The sequence below is a fragment of the Cetorhinus maximus genome, chromosome 4 (genome assembly GCF_964194155.1).
Source record: "Cetorhinus maximus chromosome 4, sCetMax3.hap1.1, whole genome shotgun sequence".
In the NCBI taxonomy this organism is placed as follows: domain Eukaryota; kingdom Metazoa; phylum Chordata; class Chondrichthyes; order Lamniformes; family Cetorhinidae; genus Cetorhinus; species Cetorhinus maximus.
In genome coordinates, this window is record NC_135882.1 from 164,508,846 (window position 1) to 164,533,364 (window position 24,519).

At 46.4% G+C, this 24,519-nt stretch overlaps 1 protein-coding gene across 2 annotated transcripts in view; it reads right to left on the bottom strand.

Annotated features, from left to right (window-relative positions):
* LOC144680016 (adrenocorticotropic hormone receptor-like) overlaps positions 1 to 24,519 on the bottom strand; it is a 123,737-nt gene that overhangs the window by 82,515 nt on the left and 16,703 nt on the right. Inside the window, exon 2 of one of the 2 annotated variants that reach the window (XR_013576472.1) lies at positions 4,808 to 4,918. The exons of the other annotated variant lie outside the window; for it this stretch is intronic. The gene's annotated coding sequence lies outside the window, so the exon portion shown is untranslated. Of the gene's footprint in view, positions 1 to 4,807; positions 4,919 to 24,519 lie in introns of those variants that run through there. 2 annotated transcript variants of the gene reach the window in all.

Sequence of the window (24,519 nt, forward strand, 5' to 3'; positions counted from 1 at the left end):
CGAATAGGGGTTTTCAAAGGGCTCAGGAACTGATATATCATGACGTCTTATCCATGACCTGTATCTTCATTGTAGACAAAAATAAGGTGTATAAAGGAGCATGGTTTTCAACAGTTCTTTGAAAGGCTTGAAAGATAGACCAAGGAACTGAAAGCCAATCTCTAAGTACAGTATAGGTCAATCACCTACATTAGATATCAGTAAGGTCTGTTATTAGTATATAAGTACACTTCACCATCAAGTACCACATGCTGCCTTGAAGCCTGATATTGTGAGCCAAATAAGGAAGGAAGGAAGCTGATTAACAGTGACTAGAGACTGGAGGATGCTTCCGTGACTGTGATGTTAGCAGAAATAAGAATAAGCACCCAAGAGAGAAAGCTTTAGAAGCCTGAAATAAAAATATAAACTGCTGGAAAAACTCAGCAGGTCCGGCAGCAGCTGTGGAGAGAGAAACAGAGTTAACATCAGAGCTCTGAAGAAGAGTCATACGGACTCGAAACGTTAACTCTGCTTCCCTCTCTGCAGATGCTGCCAGACCTGCTGAGTTTTACCAGCGTTTTATATCCTTCAGTTTTCCAGCACCTGCAGTATTTTGCTTTCATGCTTTATAAGTCAATAGTTTAAGGAGCATGGAGGAAAGTTACCAGAAAGAATTGGTGTCTCAAGCTATCTTTCTCCAAGATGGACATAATTTTTCCTCATAGTGCAGGTACCTCATCCCATTATCAACTCATTTGTTCTCCTACCAAGGTCAGGATGTCCCTGTGTGTTATAGTGCCTGATGAAGTTAACTGGCATTTAAATGCTATTCCGGCATTCAATTTAAAACTCAGCACTCTGAAACTCTGCCATTAGCTTTTTAGAGATTTGTTACTTCCTTTCATCTTTTTGACCCATAATCTTCCCATTCTGCCTTTTAACAGCGATCGTGGTCCTTTCACTTTTAAGTGGGTCAAAGCTTGTTCTTTGACATTAGACACACTCCCAACGTGCTCCTGAAGCACAGATGTTTCCTCTTCATGCTCAATTAGAACTCACAGATTCTTAGATTCATCTTGGGAACTTGGCACCCACTGACAGCCTTATTGTTCATATGTTGAACTGTGAACATGTTTTCTCCAAGTCTTTTTTAAAGAGATACTGCCACAATCTCCAACCTCTCCGGCTTTACATTAACATAAACGCAGGTTCTACTGATTGGTTAGGGGAGAAATTTTGACCTAATTCACTGGGGGAGAAAGCCACAGATTATGTGCAATGCTGATCTAAACCCCACCCAATAAATCTCTCTGCTGACTTCAATGGAAAGTAAAATTGTTTGAGTTATAAAATTAGCGCTGCACCCGATCTTGTTAGATTCCTGACGGGTGGATTAGATTAAAATTGTCCCATCGCCCTGCAAGTCATTTTAAACACACTGCTTAGAGCTTTCTGTAGAATTAGTTTGGGTACCTAGAATTATAGAATGGTTACAGCACTGAAAGAGGCTATTCAGCCCATCATGTCGATGCCGGTTTTATGAAGGAGCAATTCACCTAGTGCCACTTCCCCGCCTTTTCCCTTGGCCCTGCATATCCCTCTTGAATGCCTCGATTGAACCTGCCTCCGCCACACTCTCAGGCAGTGCATTCCAGACCTTAACCACTTGCTGTGTGAGAAGGTGCTCTGAGGAAAAATTATGGTTACTAGGAATGTTTAAAGATTTGTGAAGGCGGCAGGAAATTCTGACTTGATCTCGTGTCTCCTTTATGCTGGGATATTTTGTAATATTTCTCTGACAAATGAGGGATTAAGCGATTGGTTATACAGTCCTCCATCCTAGAGCTGCCTGGGGTGAGCCTCAACAAAATCTACTGCGTCACTTCCCAGACCTTCTTTGCAAAGCCACATTCCAGAAGGAGGTGGCCAATGGCCTCTCCCCCACCGTAGCCACCTTGAGGACAGTGTGAAGGCTGATGGGAGTCTGGGTGTGTAGGAAGGGCCTTTCTCACCACCAGTCAAGCCACGTCTTGGTACTTGTTTGAAAGTTTTGGAGATGAGGCACTCTGCCAAATGATTGTGACAGTCTGTTCAGCACTGAACCACCTGACAGGATCCACCACCTTCTTTACCCGCAGGGTCTCGAGGACGTTATGTGTGGCCCACTGCCTGATGGACTTGTGGTTAAAGGTTTTTTTTCTGCATAAGCCTCAACAAAGGACAGGTGGTAACGCACGGCCCAACTGACTGAAGCATTCTGAGGAAATGTGGCCAGGCCCATCTCTCGCAACACTGGGGACAAGTAGAACCTCAGCACGTAGTGACACTTGGTGTTTCGTACTGAGGGTCCATGCACAGCTTGATGCAGCTGCGCACAAAAAATGGCCATCAGGACGAGGGCAGTGTTGGGTACATTTTTCCCCCCTTGTCCAAATATTTGTATAAAGTGTCCCCACAGACATGGTCCATTTTTGATGAGACAAAGCAGAAGATGACTTGGTTGATCACCACAGCACTGGAGTGGGGTATGGGCCAGGCCTGCACTGTGCACAGCAGCAATGAGAGTGCCTCGCTCCTGATGGCCAGGTCCTTACTGCGATGGAGAAGGGGCGTCACTCCCACATGCCCAGTTTCTGCCTCACCTTGACTACATGCTCCTTCCAGATTTTGACACACGCCCTGGCCCCTCTGAACCATTTCCCCAGCACCTTCAAGTAGTCTGACCTGGTGGCGAAGGGGACAAAGGATCGGTCAGGCCAGTTCCCAAAGAACATGAAGTCACTCTAGGGTTGCCAACTGTGATTAAATATATTACTGGAGGTTTCATCGCATGATTTGCCTCCCCCCTCAACCCAACCCTTAAGCCAACACATCCATCCTTCTGGTGCTCTGACCGCCTACGCCAGTTGGAAAGCAAAAAGACTGATTACCGAGATAAAAGCAAAATACTATGGATGTTGGAAATCTGAAATAAGAACAGCAAATGCTGGAAAAACTCAGCATGTCCGGCAGCATCTGTGGAGAGAGAAACAGAGTTAACATTTCCAGTCCGTGTGACTTTTCTTCAGAGCAGAAGACTCATCAAGGACTCATTACCCATTTGGTTGCTGCTTGATTTCAGCCAAGCAGCACTTTTCCCCCCATTTTCAATAGTTTTATATTTTTCTGGCAAAGAGAAATATTCAAAGAAAATGACAAAACAATTTTGTTCAATGTTCCTATGATATTCCTCCAGGATTGCACACAGCAGTGTCCTGGAGATTGATCTTCAATTCTCGGAGTCTCCAGTCCAAACCTGGAGGGTTGTAAACCTTACCTCATGTCTGCCATGATTTACTTTGGTTCCTGAGGTCAGTTCAGACTGGCTGCAGATGCTTATCAGTCTGCACAATGGCAGATGATCCGAGTATCAGTGATTGTCTTATAATTATGGCTTCTAGTCTTGCACTCTTGCAGTCTTGTACAAACGGGCTCTATGTTGGAGAAGGTTTGACAAGGTCCCACATGGGAGACTTATAAAGAAGGCAAATGCGCATGGGATACAGGGTAATTTGATAAGGTGGATTCAAAATTGGCTTAATTGTAGGAGACAGAGGGTGATGACAGAAGGATGCTTTAGTGACTGGTAGCCAGTGTCCAGTGGCGTACCACAGGGATCTGCGCTGGGTCCCCTATTATTCGTCATTTATATAAATGACATAGATGACTATGTGGGGGTAGGATTAATAAGTTTGGGGATGACACAAAGATTGGCTGGGTGGTTAACAATGAGGTTGAGTGTCTTGGGCTACAGGAAGATATAGATGGGATGGTCAAATGGGCAGATAGTGGCAGATGGAATTTAACCCTGAAAAGTGAGAGGTAATACACTTTGGAAGGAGTAGTTTGACAATGAAGTATTCAATGAACAGCATGACACTAGGAAGTTCTGAGGAACAAAGGGACCTTGGCGTGTGTGTCCATAGATCTCTGAAGGCAAAGGGGCATGCTAGTGGGGTGATGAAAAAGGCATATGGGACACTTGCCTTTATCAATCGAGGCATAGATTACAAAATTAGGGAGATCATGTTGGAGTTGTATAGAAACTTGGTGAGGCCACAGCTGGAGCACTGGGTGCAGTTCTGGTTGCCACATTATAGGAAGGATGTGATTACACTGGAGGGGGTGCAGAGGAGATTCACCAGGATGTTGCCTGGGATGAAACATTTAAGTTATGAAGAGAGGTTGGATAGACTTTGGTTGTTTTTGTTGGAACAGAGAAGACTGAGGGGCAACCTGATTGAGGTGTACAAGATTATGAGGGGCATGGACAGGGTGGATAGGGAGCAGCTGTTCCCCTTAGTTGAAGGGTCAGTCACGAGGGGACATAAGTTCAAGGCGAGGGGCAGGAGGTTTAGGGGGGATGTGAGGAAAAACTTTTTCACCCAGAGGGTGGTGATGGTCTGGAATGCGCTGCCTGGGAGGGTGGTGGAGGCGGGTTGCCTCACATCCTTTAAAAAGTGCCAGGATGAGCACTTGGCACGTCATAACATTCAAGGCTATGGGACAAGTGCTGGTAAATGGGATTAGGTAGGTAGGTCAGGTGTTTCTCACGTGTCGGTGCAGGCTCGATGGGCCGAAGGGCCTCTTCTGCACTGTGTGATTCTGTGAATCTGTGATGTGCCGTCACAATGCAAGAGCACCACTGTACCTGTGCTCATCTGCATCAACACAGCACAGAGATACTACAGAAGTGGCATGAGCCATTGGCCCGGGGGGAGAGCTTTAACATTTATGCTCAGGCTTGCCTTTGTAGACCAGTGGGTGGAAAATTCCAATCGGGGTCCGATGGACATTATGGGATGCTGATTGTATATTACAGGCAGCCTCCTGTCTGAAAAAGCAGGTGCGCCAGACACCGATTTCAGGACCATTACCAAGATGGCAACGTTCAGACCTGCAATGCAAAGAGGCTGGCGAGTGACATTTTCATACTGAAACCAGGGCCAGAATTTTTACCCCGTCGGTTGGGCCAGTGCCCGACCCGAACGAGCGTAAAATGGCAGGCGATGACGTTGAGCGAGCGTCCTGACCTCATCGTGCACTCGTGCGATATTTCGGTGAGTGGGCATGGTGCGGGAGTCAGCAGCACACCTGCCGACAATTAAAAGCCCTATGAAGGCCATTAAAGTTACAATTGAATTAAATTTTTCCAAGGGGCCTTTGCATTTTTTTAGGAAACCTCATCGACTGGTGGGGGGCGGGGATGAGGTTTCCAACAGCAAATAAAAATAAAATAAGCATTTTAACATTTCATTAATAACGTGTCCCTGCTCATGTGATAGAGTTACATGAGGGGACACACTTTATAGCATTTTGAAAATCTTAAAACATTTTTCTTTAATATCTTCATCTCCCTGAGGCTGCTCTGTGCCTCAGGGAACTTTTCCAGTGTGCACCTGCGCGTACATGTGCGAACGTGCGCTCTTGCCCTCCCTCCCCACCCCCCCCCGACGCAGGCAGCGCTGAAGCGCTCGTTTCATGCTGGGCGGGCCTTAATTATCCCGCCAGTGTGAAATCGCGGTCTGGCCCCAATCACGGTCTGGCCCCAATCGCGGGAGGCGGTTGGCTTCCCGACAGCTCCCGTTCCGCTCCCGCCAAGCCCACCCGACGAGGGGGAGTGGGGGGAGGGTTAAAATTGGCCCTCTTAAAATGTTTCAATTCTATTAGCTTGTGGCCAAATTATAAAGACCCTGATGTAACAAAAAATGTACATGAAATATTCAATGGAAGCATTTTCCATCAAGGTTAAACTGCTCATAAAGCTCATTTGCCAATTGCTTGGTGGATTTATGACGCAATTGAGTCACTTGGAGACAAGGAACTCTGTCGAAGAGACGATATACAATACATAACACTGACCCAGACTCAGTGCTGACTGCATTTTCATTGGGAGCCACAATTTACTTCTGTTGAAATAGTTTTTCTTCAAAGGAGCAAGTCCAGAACATATTCACTAAACATGAAGACACTTGAAATGGACCATCAGCCTCCTGCACTGATTACATCTCAATGAAATATTGAAAAATTGCGAATGAAGAGAAGACAAGCAACAGTCTTGAATTCAAAATGATTATATGTGAGTTATCCATCTCAATCAGAAAAATCACAAAATATTCACTCCTTTAAAAAGGAAATTTTAACTCCATCCTTCCAGGAGGGCCTGAGTTTAAATCCACTGACTACTCGTCTTTCAAGTGGCATGTTAAATCTGCCTTCTCAGATCGATGTGAAAAACCCAACGGCATTATTCAATAAAAAACTACCTTTCTTTCTTGGAAAAACTCAGCAGGTCTGGCAGCATCTGCGGAGAGGAGTACAGTTGACGTTTCGAGTCCGAATGACCCTTCAACAGAACTAAGTAAAAATAGAAGAGAGGTGAAATATAAGCTGGTTTAAGGGGGGGGTGGGACAAGTAGAGCTGGATAAAGGGTTCTGTTGAAGGGTCATTCGGACTAGAAACGTTAACTGTGCTCCTCTCCGCCGATGCTGCCAGACCTGCTGAGTTTTTCCAGGTATTTTTGTTTTTTGTTTTGGATTTCTAGCATCCGCAGTTTTTTGCTTTTTTCTTTCTTCTTTCTTTCTTTCTTTCTCTCTCTCTCTTTCTTTCTCTCATCTCTCTTTCTTCTTTCTCTCTATTTCTCTTTCTTTCTTTCTTTCTTTCTTTCTTTCTTTCTTTCTTTCTTTCTTTCTTTCTTTCTTTCTTTCTTTCTTTCTTTCTTTCTTTCTCTCTTTCTTTCTCTCTTTCTTTCCCTCTTTCTTTCTCTCTTTCTTTCCCTCTTTCTTTCTCTCTTTCTTTCCCTCTTTCTTTCTCTCTTTCTTTCTCTCTTTCTTTCTCTTTCTCTTTTTCTTTCTCTCTCTCTTTTTTTCTCTTTCCCCTCCTCCCTCTCTTTTCCTGCTTCCCTTCTTAGACTCCTTACCATTACTGTTTTCTTGGACATTTGAATTGGGAGGCTCATGAATTTGTGAAAATTGGGATCCTATAAGACATATAGGGCTAAATTTTACCAGCTGTCTAGGGATGGACTGGGAGGCCGAAGGGTTTGTAAAATGGCTGCAGAAGGCATTGGGAGGATGAGATCAGTACAGTAATGAGAAATGATCATTGTTCGGAAGATCAAGATGAAGAATCAGTTTGGGTGGAGATAACAAATAGCAAAGGAAGGGAGTCACCGGCGCAAGTAGTTTATAGGCCACATAACAGCAGCAACACTGTGGGACAGAATATAAATCAAGAAATAATGAGGGCTTGTAAGAAAGTTACTACAATAATTGTTGGTGATTTTAATCTTCATCTAGATTGGACAAATCAAATTGTCAAAGGTAGCCTGGAGGATGTGTTCATATAGTATATTCAGGATAATTTCTTGGAACAATGCATTCTGGAAACAATCAGGGAGCAGGTTATGTTATTCCTGATAATATGTAATGAGACAGGATTAATTAATGACCTCATAATAAAGGATCCTCTAGGCAAGAGTGATCATAACATGATAGAATTACGATCTGGCAATAATAATGATCAATTATTTCAGAGTGCCAAAATAACATTGCATTTCACTACATGCATAGCAATATTGATATCTTTCACATTGCAATCTATTTTTGCAAAATTCTAATGCAGGAAATTATTAACCTATCAGACTGTGGTGTACCTACACCAGATGGACTGGAGCGGGTTCAAGAAAGCGGCTCACCACCACTTTCTGAAGGGCAACTCAGTATGGACAGCAAATGCTAGCCTTGCCGGCGACCCCCACATCCCACTGAAGAAAAAATAAATATAGCGTAAGCACATGTGTTTCAGCCTGGGAAATAATGTAAATGAAAGTATATTTGTAAGCAGGATTTACTGACTGCCAGTTGAGACAAGCAGAGAGAGAGAATCTTGCCAGGAGCAGTTGACCAGTAGCAGGGGTCCAAGGATGTTTTTTGATTTTGAATCACGAAGCAAGAAGGTAATGAGGCCCATGCTTGAGCTGAGGTGTCTACAACCATGAGGTGCTTAAGGAGATTGGGAAGGTTGCCTAGCTGGATGCTAGTGGAAGGACCGCAAGAAATCTCATACCTCGGAGAATAGCCTCTACACTGAGGAGAATCAAAGTGAATTCCTGAGAGCTGTGGCACACCTTGGTTTGGTCCCAGGATAAGTGAAGGAACCCTCAAGATCCTGTAAAGTATCGGGGAACTCTTGGGTGGAAAGAAAAGGAGAACAAGGAATGTGCTGTGGAAATTTTCAGGTGTTCAGTATAAGAGCAGGGAGGTTATGCTGGAACTGTATAAAATGCTGGTTAGGCCATAGCTGGAGTATTGCGTGCAGTTCTGGAATCCACATTATAGGAAGGATGTGATTGCACTAGAGAGAGTGCAGAGGAGATTTACCAGGTTGTTGCTTGGGCTGGAGAGTTTTAGTTATGAGGAAAGATTGGATAGACTGGGATTATTTTCCCTGGAGCAGAGGAGATTGAGGGGGGACATGATTGAGGTGTATAAAATTATGAGGTGCATAGATAGGGTAGACAGGAAGGAACTTTTCCCCTTGGTGCAGGGATCAATAACCTGGGGGCATAGATTTAAGGTAAGGGGCAGCAGGTTTAGAGGGGATGTGAGGAAGAATTTTTTCACCCAGAGGGTAGTGGGAATCTGGAACTCACTGCCTGAAAGGGTGGTAGAGGCAGAAACTGTCATAACATTTAGGAAGTATTTGGATGTGCACTTGCGATGCCATGGCATACAAGGCTATGGGCCTAGTGCTGGAAAATGGGATTAGAATAGTTAGGTACTTGTTTGACCGGCGCAGACTTGATGGGCTGAAGGGCCTTTTTCTGTGCTGTAGACCTCTATGACTCTATGACTCGAAGTGTTTACGAAATATAGTGTTAAGTTAGTAGTACTTGCATTATTTAACTCTTGTACAGTAAAAGATTTTTGTTTAAAACAGGAAATCTTGTGGTGTAATTCTTTCAGTAATAACTGGGAGTTTGAATTTTTTTTAAAGTTACTGGCTTCTACCAAGGTTATAACAAGATTTCTTCAGTGGCTGGCTTTGATGTCATAGGGGGTGCGAGTACATGTGCAGGGGGTGTGCCGTCTGTAGTTGCAGCATCAGTAAACTCAACCAACAAGATATATTCAACTGATATCAGAACAGATAGGTTATACCTATCAAAGAAGATGGAACAGGCTGGGGTTTGCCTCTAGAGGAGAGAAGATGGAGGGGTGACCTGATAGAGGTCTTTATGATTTTGAAAGGGTTTGATAGAGTTGATGTAAAGAAAATGTTTCCATTTATGGGTGAGAGCAGAATTAAGAGTCATAAATTAAAAAGATGTCATTAATGAACCCAGTAAGGAAATTCAGGAAAACTTCTTTACCCAGAGAGTGGTTAGAATTTGGAACTCGCTACCACAAGGAGTTGAGGTGACTCGTGTAGATACATTTAAGAGGAAGCTAGATGAGCACATGAGGGAGAAAGGAATGGAAGGATAGGTTGATGGAATAGATGAAGAAGGGCGGGTGGAGGCTCACGTGGAGCATAAACACCAACATGAACCATTTGGGCTGAATGGCCTAATTCTGTGCTTTAAATATGATGTAATACTTGCACAGTGAGGGCCATGTATGTACCCTAATTATCTATGGTGAGGGTGTGGACTTTGTGAGCCATTTGCTTCTATTTACTTATGGCAATGTCACTGCTTTATGTATTTCAGTGCAGATTTGCCCTGTTTAATATGCTCCTACTTTACACATATATGTTGAGTGAATTGTAGTTATGATGGTAAAATGATCGCATTAAATTATTCTTGGTGGCTGGGATCAGTCAACTGCACATATTTTGTGGATTAGGATTATCAATGCCTCATATTTATGTAACTAGTGCGACTGGGTTTAATTTTTCTTCTGCGATTTCTTATATCCCAATCCTGGAAATATGCAGAGCATAATCCTCCCCTGTCTCCTTGTCAAACAAGTGGGAGGAGACTCAATGCTCACCTAGGTGATAGAAATTATTCCTATCGATCTGCTATGACATTGCTGTATTTATAGACTATTTCCTGTATACACGGCTTCAACAAACCACTTGCTGAAATGCTGGCTCCACAGGATGTCCTGTTTACCAGGTCTGTTCGGTTGGCCTGAAATGACACCTTTGCCTATTCTCTGTCTGACTTGCTGAGGGGGGTTCAGCAATTATTGTTTCCAATTTCCGGAAGTGAGTTTGTTCATTTTTTTTTAAACCAACCTTGCACCCCTGCTTTATCCTGAAGGAGTCAATTACTTTCATGTAATCCCTTTCAAACTTTGCACTGATAGAGGTAAAAACAAAAAGCTAAAAGCTACTGCGGATGCTGGAAATCCAAAACAAAAACAGAATTAGCTGGAAAAACTCAGCAGGTCTGGCAGCATCGGTGGAGAAGAAAACAGTTGACGTTTCGAGTCCTCATGACCCTTCGGCAGAACTGAAGTATAGTTAGGAGAGAGGTGAAATATAAGCTGGTTTAAGGTGGGGGGAGGGGGGAGAGAGAAGTTGAGGGTGGGGTGGTTGTAGGGATAAGCAACCAGTGATAGGAGCAGATAATCAAAAGATGTCACAGACAAAAGGATCAAAGAGGTGTTGAAGGTGGTGATATTATCTAAAAAAAGTGCTAATTAAGCCACGTGGGGTGAGTCGGAGACGGAGACAGTCACTGAGAAAGGAAATATGGCTGTGAAAGCGGGTTTTAGTAAACATCTTGTCAAACACCAGGAGAGAAATGGAAAGCAATGAAGGTGAGCAGGGCAGAAGAGACAGGCGGAAATCCTGTCGGAGAACAGAACAGTACTTCTTCAGGGAGGGCATTTCTTGAAGAGAGGTGGCAGTCAATTAAACACAGAGATAAAAACAAAAACCTAAAAGCTACTGCTCGAAACGTCAACTGTTTTCTTCTCCACCGATGCTACCAGACCTGCTGAGTTTTTCCAGGTAATTCTGTTTTTGTTTTGCACTGCTAGAGTTGCTTAACTGTGCAGGACGCATTTAGATTTCCTTCACTGTCAGTTTATCATTTGAGATGATGTGAAAAAGGTTCACTTTGGGTGGAATTTTCCGTGCCCGCTGGCGTCAGGTGTTGTTTGGCAGCGTGAGCCAACAATATGGCGAGAAGGCCAAAAATCGGTTTCACGACAATGTAAAACCAGTTTGCAGTCGTCTGCTCTGACCGTCAGGGGCAGGCTGCATTTCCCACCATCGGGAACTTCATTGTAACACACCTGCATAACATTAAAAACCCAGCTCGCCGGAATCATCCCCCCCCACGCTGGATCATCTGAACATCACGCCGACGTGTTTCACAACATAAGGCGTGCACTTGGTGGACTGCACCTCGAGGGGAACTCGGCGGTGAGCGCACAGTAACATTGCGCAGTCTTCGCCAGGGTCACCTGTTGGACTTCAAGGTTGAGGCACCGCACATTCAGGCGAGGGCACAGGCAAGCTGCTTTCTCCTGGCTGGCTGACAGTGTGGTGCCGGGGTAAGGGCTGCACGGTGGTTAAGGCAAGTTGGGGGTAACAAGGGCTGCACTGTGGTTAAGGCGAGTTGGGGGTAACAAGGGCTGCACTGTGGTTAAGGCAAGTTGGGGGTAACAAGGGCTGCACTGTGGTTAAGGCGAGTTGGGGGTAACAAGGGCTGCACTGTGGTTAAGGCGAGTTGGGGGTAACAAGGGCTGCACTGTGGTTAAGGCGAGTTGGGGGTAACAAGGGCTGCACTGTGGTTAAGGCGAGTTGGGGGTAACAAGGGCTGCACTGTGGTTAAGGCGAGTTGGGGGTAACAAGGGCTGCACTGTGGTTAAGGCGAGTTGGGGGTAACAAGGGCTGCACTGTGGTTAAGGCGAGTTGGGGGTAACAAGGGCTGCACTGTGGTTATGGTGAGTTGGGGGTAACAAGGGCTGCACTGTGGTTAAGGCGAGTTGGGGTAACAAGGGCTGCACTGTGGTTAAGGCGAGTTGGGGGTAACAAGGGCTGCACTGTGGTTAAGGCGAGTTGGGGGTAACAAGGGCTGCACTGTGGTTAAGGCGAGTTGGGGGTAACAAGGGCTGCACTGTGGTTAAGGCGAGTTGGGGGTAACAAGGGCTGCACTGTGGTTAAGGCGAGTTGGGGGTAACAAGGGCTGCACTGCAGTTGAAGGCAGTGCACAAACACGTGCGGGGTTGGGGGGAGGGAAATGGCCACGCATTAGAGAAACCTCGTATAAAGTGACCATTCCTCTGCAGCTGAGACAGTTCAGGTGCAGCCACGTTGACATGCTTGGAATAGGGCCTCTAGCTATCTGCCAACTCAAGCAACACAGAGGCATGAAAGAGCCATGAAGTGCTCCTAAACTTTCCATCCCTTAGGCACAGATTGCAAACTAATGAGCCTTTAAGTGGACTGCAGAACAGATGGACGACTGGGCACATTGTACAATCTCCTACCTAAAACTGGCCATGGAGCAGTCACTGGAGGGGGCGCTCACAGCTCCTTGCAATGTCACCATCCTGGTTTGGATCAGTCTTCCTCGTGGTTCAAGCTAACAGTGCAGCCTTGTAGTGCGGGTTAGGAGAATACCTGACCCAGGGCTGAGAGCACAGTCTGCAGTCCAGTGGGCAAGACTGCTGCCAATCGGTCAGGTGGAATGGGGCAGAGCAGGGTGGGGTTTTGGGTAGCCATGCAGCGCACTAAACTCTGCCCATCCAGGTGGTGGCCAGCACTCTCCGGGATGCATTAAGGGGCCTTCAGACTTAACCAGGAGAGGTTCTTAGTGTACCCAAGCTAACCCATGTGTCACTCTCTTTCATCCTGCAGGAGGAGTACATCAGGAGAAAGGAGCCTGGTGACCTAGCTGTGTGCCTCATGGGGTACAGACAGCAAAGACAAAGGAGAAGAGACCGATGGAGGTGCCTGGTTGGGCAGAGAGAGGATTGGCACCCTCAGGAAGAAGGGGCAGCTGGGGCTCCCACACATGTTGCTGAAGAGTCACAGCAAGCTATCACTTTTTGGCGCCTAGCTAGACCCAGGGTCTACAGATGGCACCTTCATTCCTGCAGATGACTGAGAACCAAGGTTGTTTAAGACTGCGCATGTTTAGGGAACTAGTCAGTCACATCTGCCAGCTACTGCAGGATTTGGTGCCACAGGGTCATGGAGGGCATCCACTGCCTGTGGCTGTGAAAGTGACCATGACACTCAACTTTTATGCCAGTGGCTCCTTTCAGGGCTCCACAGGTGACCTCTGTGGGGTATCACAAACATCCACCCACAAATGCATCCAAGTGGTCACGGATACCACCTTTGCGAAGGTGCACAACTTTGTGCATTTTGCCCGGGACCAGGGAAGGGAGGATGGAAGAACACTGGGATTTGCCCAGATCTCAGGTTTCCCATAGGTGCAGGGCGCAATCAACTGCACTCACCTGGCGCTCGGATCTCCGTCACAAGGAGTGGTCAACAAGTCAACAGCAAGGGCTTCCATTCGCTGAATGTGCAGCTGGTGAGCGACCACCACAGACGCATCCTGTAGGCCTGCGCATGGTTTCCAGGGAGTGTCACGACTCCTACATTCTCAGTCGGTCACAGATCCCTGACATCTTCCAGGGTCCACAAAAGCTGCAGGGGTGGCTCCTCAGGGACAAGGGCTGCCCACAGTGGACGTGGCTGATGACACCCGTGTGGCGGCCTCAGACTGCAGCAGAGTGACTGTACAGTGAGGTCCATGCTGCAACTTGCACCTTGGTGAAGCAGACCATTGGGATGCTGAGAATGAGCTTCTGGTTCCTGGTCTGGTCTGGTGGAGCCCTGCAATATAGTCCACAGAGGACATTACGCATCGTCGCCTGCTGTGTCCTTTACAACCTGGCGCTGCAAAGGCGAGAGGAGCTGGCTGAGGGGGAGATGGAGGAGCTGGAGGTCTCCTACGCTGAGGAACACGTCAGCAGGAATGAGGTCCTTGGAGGCGACGATGACGGGGATGAGGCCCTCATACTGGCCAGATGAGGCAGGCGCGCTTGGGAGGCCCTCATAGCTGCCAGATTTGTGGAGGATGATGACAACATGCAGCGAGGAGACACCATAGATCCTCACATTGCATCTGTGAATGTTTGACCCCAGTCTGGTTTATGGCAGACACATACCCTCAGTGATAAGGCCCCTGTCATGGAGACACAGCACAGACCCTAATAGTCACTTGATTAAGGGAAAATTATGATGATATGCAGTGAGGACACTCCATAGATCTTCACATAGCCTCTGTGAATGTCTGACTCCTGTCTGTCCGAGGGCAGCTCGCTTGCGCCCTGTGATCAGGGTCACATCATAGAGACGCAGCCGCAAAACTTTAAAAGCACCTGATTCTTTGTCAGCCTTCAGCACCTGACTCCTTTAGGAGCACAGCGTCATTGGTCACAGATGCTGAAGAGATGGGGGCCAGCCCCACCTTAAAGGTGCTGAGAGCACACAGAGAGAATGACGGAACTCTGTGACGCCTGCCCACGACATTCTTGCAGAAATAACAAGCACCATCGGGGTGCAGGCATCGATAATATGCCCAGTGAGTGTGAGACTGAACCACCACTTTGGCCTGAAAGCTGCACAAAGAACAAGGAAGAGGCCCTGGACTGAGACACCTGCCTTTATCTACTGCAGGAACTAAGGTTTCACATCGGAGTGACACGAACACTGCTCATCAGAACAAGGAGCCATAGAGAGGGAGACATTCTTGGGATAAAAACAAAAAGCTAAAAGCTACTGCGGATGCTGGAAATCCAAAACAAAATAAAAACAGAATTACCTGGAAAAACTCAGCAAGTCTGGCAGCATCGGCGGAGAAGAAATCAGTCAACGTTTCGAGCCCTCATGGCCCTTCAGCAGAACTGAAGCATAGTTTCAACAAGGGAGAAATATAAATTGGTTTAAGGTGGGTGGGGGGGAAGAGACACATTGAGGGTGTGGTGTGAGCAGATAATCAAAAGATGTCAGAGACAAAAGGGTCAAAGAGGTGTTGAAGGTGGTGGTCTTTGTCTGAGAAAAGTGCTAATTAAGAATGCAAGACAGGATATTCAAAGTACAGCTCTAGTGGGGTTGGGGTGGAAAGACTAAAGGTTTTAGTTTTAGATTTAAAAATAATGGAAATAGGTGGTGAAAGAAGAATCTATATAAATTATTGAAAAAAAAGGCGGGTGGGGGGGAAAAGAAACGGGGTGGGGATGGGGGGAGGGGGGTTTAAGATCTAAAGTTGTTGAATTCAATATTCAGCCCAGAAGGCTGTAAAGTGCCTAGTCGGAAGATGAGGTGCTGTTCCTCCAGTTTGCGTTGGGCTTCACTGGAACAATGCAGCAGGCCAAGGACAGACATGTGGGCAAGAGAACAGGGTGGAGTGTTAAAATGGCAAGCAACAGGGAGGTTTGGGTCTTTCTTGCGGTCTCCTCTACATTGGAGAGACCAAACGCAAACTGGGCGACCGTTTTGCGGAACACCTGCGGTCTGTCCGCAAGAAAGACCCAAACCTCCCTGTCGCTTGCCATTTTAACACTCCACCCTGTTCTCTTGCCCACATGTCTGTCCTTGGCTTGCTGCATTGTTCCAGTGAAGCCCAACGCAAACTGGAGGAACAGCACCTCATCTTCCGACTAGGCACTTTACAGCCTTCCGGGCTGAATATTGAATTCAACAACTTTAGATCTTAAACCCCCCTCCCCCCATCCCCACCCCGTTTCTTTTCCCCCCCCACCTGCCTTTTTTTTCAATAATTTATATAGATTCTTCTTTCCCCACCTATTTCCATTATTTTTAAATCTAAAACTAAAACCTTTAGTCTTTCCACCCCAACCCCACTAGAGCTGTACTTTGAATATCCTGTCTTGCATTCTTAATTAGCACTTTTCTCAGACAAAGACCACCACCTTCAACACCTCTTTGACCCTTTTGTCTCTGACATCTTTTGATTATCTGCTCACACCACACCCTCAATGTGTCTCTTCCCCCCCACCCACCTTAAACCAATTTATATTTCTCCCTTGTTGAAACTATGCTTCAGTTCTGCTGAAGGGCCATGAGGGCTCGAAACGTTGACTGATTTCTTCTCCGCCGATGCTGCCAGACTTGCTGAGTTTTTCCAGGTAATTCTGTTTTTATTTTGTTTTAGACATTCTTGGGAGTTTATTTACAATAGTGAACATTATGTACAAGTGATTAACACCCGTGCCCAGGCTGTGCAGCTATATTTTCTTAACCTTCCTAATCCTGCCACTATGTCTCGGTGCTCCTGACACATCCACAGAGGAGGTGGAGGCAGCCTGCTGACTGCAACGCCCTGTTTGTGATGACCTTGGTGGGTGTCCACTGGAGGGCTGAGACCTGGAGGGCCCCAGCCTGCTTTCGGGGTCCTGCTGTGTGGCAGTGACTCCCTCCTCAGCCTGTGGAGCTGGAGCTGCAGAGGTCACAGGAAGAGGGTATTAGGATGGGCTGGACACTCCTGGAGTCACCTGGATGGATGGCCCTGGGCATCTGCTGATCCTCGTCCCTACTGGTGCCCAAAGGCCCCTGGCTGACTGCGTGAGGAGAAGGGGAAGCTGGAGTGAGATCGAGCTGCCCCACATCCCTCTCGTGGACACACTGTTGGTGGCCCAGTATGGAGTCAGTGATGGAGTTCAGATTGCGCAGCAGTGCAGGAGCGATGTCCTGGACCACGGTCTCCATGATGGCTGCCATCTTACCAGTGCTGACCGTGGTGCAATGATGTCAGCGCTATCACCTTAGCCCGAAGGCCAACAGACTCCTCCATTGTGCCTTTCAACCTGAGGGGTGCAGTGGACATCCAATCCTGATGTTCCCGAGTTTGCCTCTGCAGCTCCAGCAACTGAGGTTTGACCGAGTCCAGAGGCTCCTCATCTGACTCAGACTCAGCAAATTTCTGGCCTCCAGCAGTCCTTCGAGTGCCGGGGACCTGGGAAGTCCCTGCCTCCACCTGCAGTGGATCAGAAAGTGCGATGTGCTCACCAGATTGTGATCCCGAGAGTACTCTAAAGCTAGGTCCCACCGAGGTGTCTGTCTCTGCGTTGGTGGAGGGTGTGGTGAGCGCTGTGACAGGGCTTCAAGGAGGGTGCCTCTAGGGGTGCTGTGCAGTCAGTACGAAGCCTTTTTGGCGTTTTGGGGAGGAGTGTAAAGAAACCCCGTTGCGCCCAATCCCATTGGTTTCCTGCTCGACAAGTGAGATTAAAATCACTCCCCCCACCTCCCCTCTCCGCCAAACCCCTTGGGCAGGATTTCACTGTCGGCGAGCGGGGGCTGTAGAGCCCCGGCGGCAACTAGAAAAAACACAAAACCTCATCCAGCGGCGGGATGAGGTTTCAGGTAGGGTTTTAAAAAATTTTAATGAAGTTGTTATGGAAATTTTGAACATGTCCCAACTCATGTGACATGAGGGGACATGTAAGGGAATTATTTTTTCCTATTTTTAATATTGCTGAAAGTAGAGGCGATCTCCCTGGGGCTGCACTTAGCCTCAGGGAGGTGAGTGCGCTCTTTCATGCGCATGCGCGAAAAAGCGCACACTCGATTTTAGGGAATCCCCCCCCACGGCACAGGGACCACGTAGTGCTTCCCACCGGACGTCACGCTGTGCGGGCCTTAATTGGCCCACCCACGTAAAATGGCGCCGCACCTCCGATCGGGGGCGCCCGCACGTGTCAGCCCATCAACTTCCCCCAGCAACGGGGGGAAACTTCTGCCCCCTGAGTTGTCCAAAGTGCTTCCGGGAACTGGAAAATTATTTTTAGTTTTTATTATATTGGAAATATGAGATACAAGAAGCATGACAACTTAGTTACTATCTACTCTTTAATCTGATATGTTAATAAGCTTGGTTTATAATTTTCAGCAGAGCAGTAGTTATCAGTTTGAGGGGTCAGGTGGGGCACTGTGTCGTTTGCCGTGCATGTCTGAACAAAGACTCCCTGTCCACCAAGCGGTATCGCTATCGCAGTGTCGCCATGAATCACCAGATATCAACCACATTATAACAAAGATATAGAGGCACCAGAAATGGTGAAAATGTGATGGTACCAGAAATGTGGGGATATATCGATCACGAAAGGGTTGACAGGCTGGGTCTCTTTTCTCTTGAAAAGAGAAAGCTGTGGGGTGACTGAACAAAGGTCTCTAAAATTATGGAAGGCTTTGATAGAGTGGATATAGAGAGGACGCTTGCTCTTGTGGGGATGAGCATAACTAGAGGCCATCAATATAAGATATCCCCTAGATACCAAATAGGGAAATCAGAAACTTCTTCATCCAGAGAGTGGTGTGATGTGGAACTTGCCATCACAGGGAGTGGTTGAAGTGAAGAGTATAGATATGTTTAAGGGGAAGCTAGACAGACATTTGAGGGAAAAGGGAACAGAGGCTTACAATGATAGATTTTAAATGAGGAAAGGTGGGAGGAGGTTTAAGACGACCGTAAACACTGCATGGACCAGCGGGGCTGAATGGCCTGTTTCTGTGCTTTGTATCCTATGTAATTCTATGCATGTAAGGGCACACTTCAGTTCGTTGAGAACAAGGGATTGCCATTGAGTAATGACCTCTACAACAACAACTTGCATTTACATAGCACGTTTAACGCCAAGTGATACTTCCCAAGGTGTCCCATAGCGCTGGATATCTACCCACACAACCGAGTAACTCAGAGATGTAATAAGGTTAACCCCTTGTGATGTAAACAGAGTTCGTGTCTTTTCCACCTGCCCCTCCAATCGATGCAAAAGTGGATCGAGAAAATAGCTGGTAATAGGACGCCAGAGGCAAAATGTTAGGCTGTTTTATTTCACAGCTAACAAGTATACCGGGCAGCAGGCGTGGTCAAACATATCTAATTCATTCAGTATGAGTTGTCCTCTATAATAGTACAAACTAATGAACACACCATGCTGCAGTTCTGCCGAAGGGCCATGGAGGCTCGAAACGTTGACTGATTTCTTCTCCGCCGATGCTGCCAGACTTGCTGAGTTTTTCCAGGTAATTCTGTTTTTGTTATGCTTTCCCATATGCTGGGTGGGTCATCAGCTGTCATGTTGGCAGGGCAGCTGGTTGATGGGACATTAACAATAGGCTATTCCCAGTTGCGAAGATTCATAGTTCCCTTCTGGGAGTTAAATCCACCATTTATCATCAGCCAGCATATCTGATATTCTTAAATAAAATATTTGAATCATGCAATTGAGTCAATTAGATCAGAGGGTTGAATGCCTGGCTCAAAGATTGGTGTGGGAGAAATGGATCTCGATTCATGGGGCACTGGCACCAGTATTGGGGAAAGAGGGAGCAGTATCATTGGATTGGACTTCACTTGAACCACAATGGGGCCAGTGTCCTGGCGAATCATATAACTCAGGCTTTGAACTAAATAGCTTCAGGCGGGTGGGTTCATGTGAGGGGAAATTTAGAAAGTTAATTAGGGAAATCAGAAACTTCTTCATCCAGAGAGTGGTGTGATGTGGAACTTGCCATCACAGGGAGTGGTTGAAGTGAAGAGTATAGATATGTTTAAGGGGAAGATAGACAGACATTTGAGGGAAAAGGGAACAGAGGCTTACAATGATAGATTTTAAATGAGGAAAGTGGGAGGAGGTTTAAGACGACCATAAACACTGCATGGACTAGCGGGGCTGAATGGCCTGTTTCTGTGCTTTGTATCCTATGTAATTCTATGCTTGTAAGGGCACACTTCAGTTCACTGAGAACAAGGGATTGCCATTGAGTAATGACCTCTACAACAACAACTTGCATTTACATAGCACAATAGTGCAGAGTAGCAACAAGGGTAATGATAGCCAGACAGCTGTGCAGTCATCTTGATGTACATTCTCAATTGTTGTTCCTGTCCTTTCTAACCCCATCCCATCTGGTGCTTCCAGCATCACTAATCTAACAAGTACAAGGTCTGGCGGAGGTTGATACAGAGCAAATATTGAAAAAAAATTGACACCTTGCAAGCTTGCGCAAGGGCCACACAGATGAAGGATTCGATAGACACTACACAATGTGCTTGATGCTATTTGCAATCTCAGAACAGATTTGCTGGCACAATGATACTGTGCAAATTACTCTTGTCAGTTTGAGCCTTTTGTAAACAGTGAGTATGACTGATACTGTTGTTACCTTTAATGGCCTCTGCTCCATGAAACGCTGTCCAGTGTTCTTGCCTTTTATTTCAACCTTCGGTGTAGTTAGTATTTTCAAGCTTATTTTGACAATTTCTTTCATTTCCTTCTCAGATTGCATCAACGCCTTGATCTCAATAACTCCCACGCATAATAAAAACCAAAGTGTAAGTTATCTTTTTCTCATGTTTAAAGCTTCATTCTGACAATCTAATAACACTGTGATTTAGTCACAGTGAAATAATAGGGTAGTAATAGTGGGGGGATTTCAACTTCCCCAACATTAACTGGGTTCGTCATAGTGTGATAGGTTTAGAGGGAGCGGAATTCTTAAACTGCATCCAGGAGAGCTTTTTAAGCCAGTATGTAGAAGGTCCTACAAGAGGGAGGGCGGTCCTGGACTTAATTTTAAGGAATGAAGCTAGGCAAGTGGTAGAGGTATCAGTGGAGGAGCATTTTGCAGACAGTGGTCATAATTTCGTTACATACAAGGTTGTTATTAGGAAAAGTACAAGGATAGGTCAGAAGTCAGAGTTCTAAATTGGGGGAAGGCAGATTTTAATAAGATCAGATATGATTTGGCCAGAATGGACTAGGAGCAACTACTTGTTGGTAAATCTGCATCAGAGCAGTGGAACTCATTCAAGAAGGAAATAGGGAGAGTACAGGGCCGACATATTCTAATAAAGATAAAGGATGGGACCAACAAATCCAGGGAACCCTGGATGTCAAGGGTTATACAGGATTGGATAAAGAGAAAAAATGAGACTTATGGCAGATACCGAGGGCTTAAAACAGCGGAAGCCCTAGAGGAGTATAGAATGCGTAGGGGGGAACTTAAAAAGGAAATTAGGAGAGCAAAAAGGGGGCATGAAAAAACATTGCCAGGTAAAATAAAGGAAAATCCAAAGTTATTTTAGAAGTACATTAAGAGTAAGAGGATAACTAGGGAAAGAGTAGGGCCCATTAAGGACCATGGTGGTAATGTGTGTGTGGAGCCGGAAGATGTAGGTAGGGTTCTAAATTAATACTTTGTGTCGGTGTTCACAAGTGAGAGGGACGACATGGGTATGGAAATCAGGCAGGACTGTGATATAATTAAAGAAATTAGAATAGAAAGGGAGAAGGTTCTAAGTGGTCTGGCAGGCTTAAAAGTAGATAAATCTCTAGGCCTGGCTGAAATGTATCCAAGGCTGTTGAGTGAGGCAAGGGAGGAGATAGCAGGGGTGTTGGCAATAATTTTCAATACCCATCTGGCCATTGGAGAGGTGCCAGAGGACTGGAGGACAGCCAATGTGGTACCGTTATTCAAGAAGGGAGGAAGGGATTAACCAGGGAACTACAGGCCAGTCAGTCTAACCTCAGTGGTGGGGAAACTATTAGAAGCAATTCTGAGGGACAGAATTAATCTACACTTGGTGAGGCAGGAATTAATCAAGGACAGTCAGCATGGTTTTGTTAAGGGGAGGTCATGTCTGACCAATTTGATTGAATTTTTCGAAGAGGTGACCAGATGTGTAGATGAGGGCAATGCATTTGGTGTAGTCTCCTTGGACTTCAGCAAGGCTTTTGATAAGGTCCCGCATGGGAGACCGATAACGAAGGTAAGAGCCCATGGGATTCAAGGCAATTTGGCAAATTGGATCCAGAATTGGCTGAATGGCAGGAAGCAGAGGGTGATGGTCGAGAGGTGTTTTTGTGACAGGATGCCTGTGTCCAGTGGGGTTCCACAGGGATCGGTGTTGGGTCCCTGGCTGTTTGTGGCATATATAAATGATTTAGACTTGAATGTAGGAGGGTTGATCAGTAAGTTCGCGGATGACATGAAACTTGGTGGGGGGGTAAATAGTGAGGTGGATAGCCTTAGATTACAGGAGGATATAGACAGGCTGGACAGATGGGCTGATCAGTTACAAATGGAATTTAGTCTGGATAAGTGTGAGGTGATGCACTTGGGCAGGACAAACAAGGCACGGGAATACACGATGAATGATTGGACCCTGGGAAGTGCCAAGGATCAGAGGGACCTTGGTGTGCATGTCCACCATTCCTTAAGGTAGCGGGACAGGTAGATAAGGTGGTTAAGAAGGCAAATGGGATACTTGCCTTTATTAGCCGAGGCATAGAATATAAGAGCAGGGAGGTTATGCTGGAACTGTATAAAACGCTGGTTAGGCCACAGCTAGAGTATTGCGTGCAGCTCTGGAATCTGCATTATAGGAAGGATATGATTGCACTAGAGAGAGTGCAGAGGAGATTTACCAGGATGTTGCCTGGGCTGGAGAGTTTTAGTTATGAGGAGAGATTGGATAGACTGGGGCTATTTTCCCTGGAGCAGAGGAGATTGAGGGGGTCATGATTGAGGTGTATAAAAATTTGAGGGGCATAGATAGGGTAGACAGGAAGGAACTTTACCCCTTGGCGGAGGGATCAATAACCAAGGGGTATAGATTTAAGGTAAGAGGCAGGAGGTTTAGAAGGGATATGAGGAAGAATTTTTTCACCCAGAGGGTGGCGGGAATCTGGAAATCACTGCCTGAAAGGGTGGTAGAGGCAGAAACCCTCATAACATTTATGAAGTATTTAGATGTGCACTTGCGATGCCATGACATACAAGGCTATGGGCTTAGTGCTGGGAAATGGGATTAGAATAGTTAGGCACTTGTTTGACCGGCGCAGACTCAATGGGCTGAAGGGCCTTTTTCTGTGCTGTAGACCTCTATGACTCTATGAATCTATGTCTCCATATTTCCTTTGTACAAATAATGTGCATCCCCAATTATTGACCATCTTCAACAGACACAGTACCGAGCTCGATTCTGTAGAAGCCAATTATCTCCGTCTCAGGACCACATTGCTGCAGGAGTTCCTCATGGCAGCGTCTTGCCACAACTATGAATTACTTTCTGCAGAATGTCCTCTTCAGGTATACAGGAATTGATATTTATGGAGAGGGAACGAGGGAGAATGTTTACGGGGGAACAAGTATCCCAGGAATGCTGAGTTTTATGACATTGTTAGGAAACCCAAAAATACGCACTTCATTCGGCAGTTGGCGATCACAAGTTTGGAGGCCAGGAACTACATGTCCCAGCGGGCCTCTTGTGCATGTGCCAGTCAGGAGACGGACGCGAATGCGCAGTTCGAATTCTTTTATGATCCTGCCCTGCACAAGTATGTAGAAGAAAAGTGATACAGTGCAAAACTGCACATCAGGTTATAGGGAGAGGAATTCCATTGCGGAGGTGTCCCAGGAAGCAGGACACGGGGAGTGGATACGGAGAAGGTCCCACACCAAGAAGAAGGTTTCCAAACAGGGAGTGGAACAGAAAGAGGTCCCCAGAAGAGGTCCCAGGTAAGGGACAAGGACAACGATCAGAAACAGATCCTGTGAAGTAAAGTTGAGAGAAAGGAGCAGAGCAAAAAGCTCCAAATTAAAGAGAGGGAGAGCTGTGGGGAGCAGACTTGAAGCAAAGTGGGCTCGAGAGAGAGGCCCTGAAGATCGGAGAGGGCAGCCGGAGGTTGGTGACTCCGTGCTGTGGTCCGTAAGGGCAAAGATACCCCTTTGGAACAGTGGTGTTCTGCTTGGCATGAATGAAGAGCTGAAATTGTGTTTGGAGGGTGAAGCTTGACTGTACTCGGAGATCCAGGGGAAAGGAGTCTCAGAAGGTGAGATTGAAACCCTGTGAGTGAGCCCTGGCTTCAGAGCTCTGAAGAAGAGTCATACCGACTCGAAACATTAACTCTGTTTCTCTTTCCGCAGATGCTGTCAGACCTGCTGAGTTTTTCCAGTATTTTCTGTTTTTATTCCCGATTTCCAGCGTCCGCAGTATCTCGATTGTATCTTAGGGTTTCAGGGAGACCGGTTGGCTGACGGTGTGACAGGCGCCTGGGTGGGTTGTTGAGAAATCCATAGAACCTGCTTTGGTCGCATCTGCCATGTACTTTGGAGTGTGGTGTGTCTGACCACAGTTCACCAGTTGGTTCACATGTACCAGATATTTACCCCGAATATGAGAGTATTAGACAAGATATGGTAGATTATTTTATCTTCCTGAATTTCTGGGCCTTAAATTCTGTGCCCCTCAGCGAAGGATTGAGGGGTCCCCAAAGATCCCCTTCGGATGGTCCAAGGGTAAGGATTTGCAAGCCAATTGCCCACAGGTGGAAACTTCCTCTGGGCAATTGCCCTGCACTGGGAACAATCCGAAAATGAGATTTAAATCGCAAACTTCGGATGGTTCCAACTGAATTAGACCAATAGTTACCCAGAAAAAGTTACAAGGATTAAAACCACTTCTAACTTCTGGGTAACGATTGTACTGA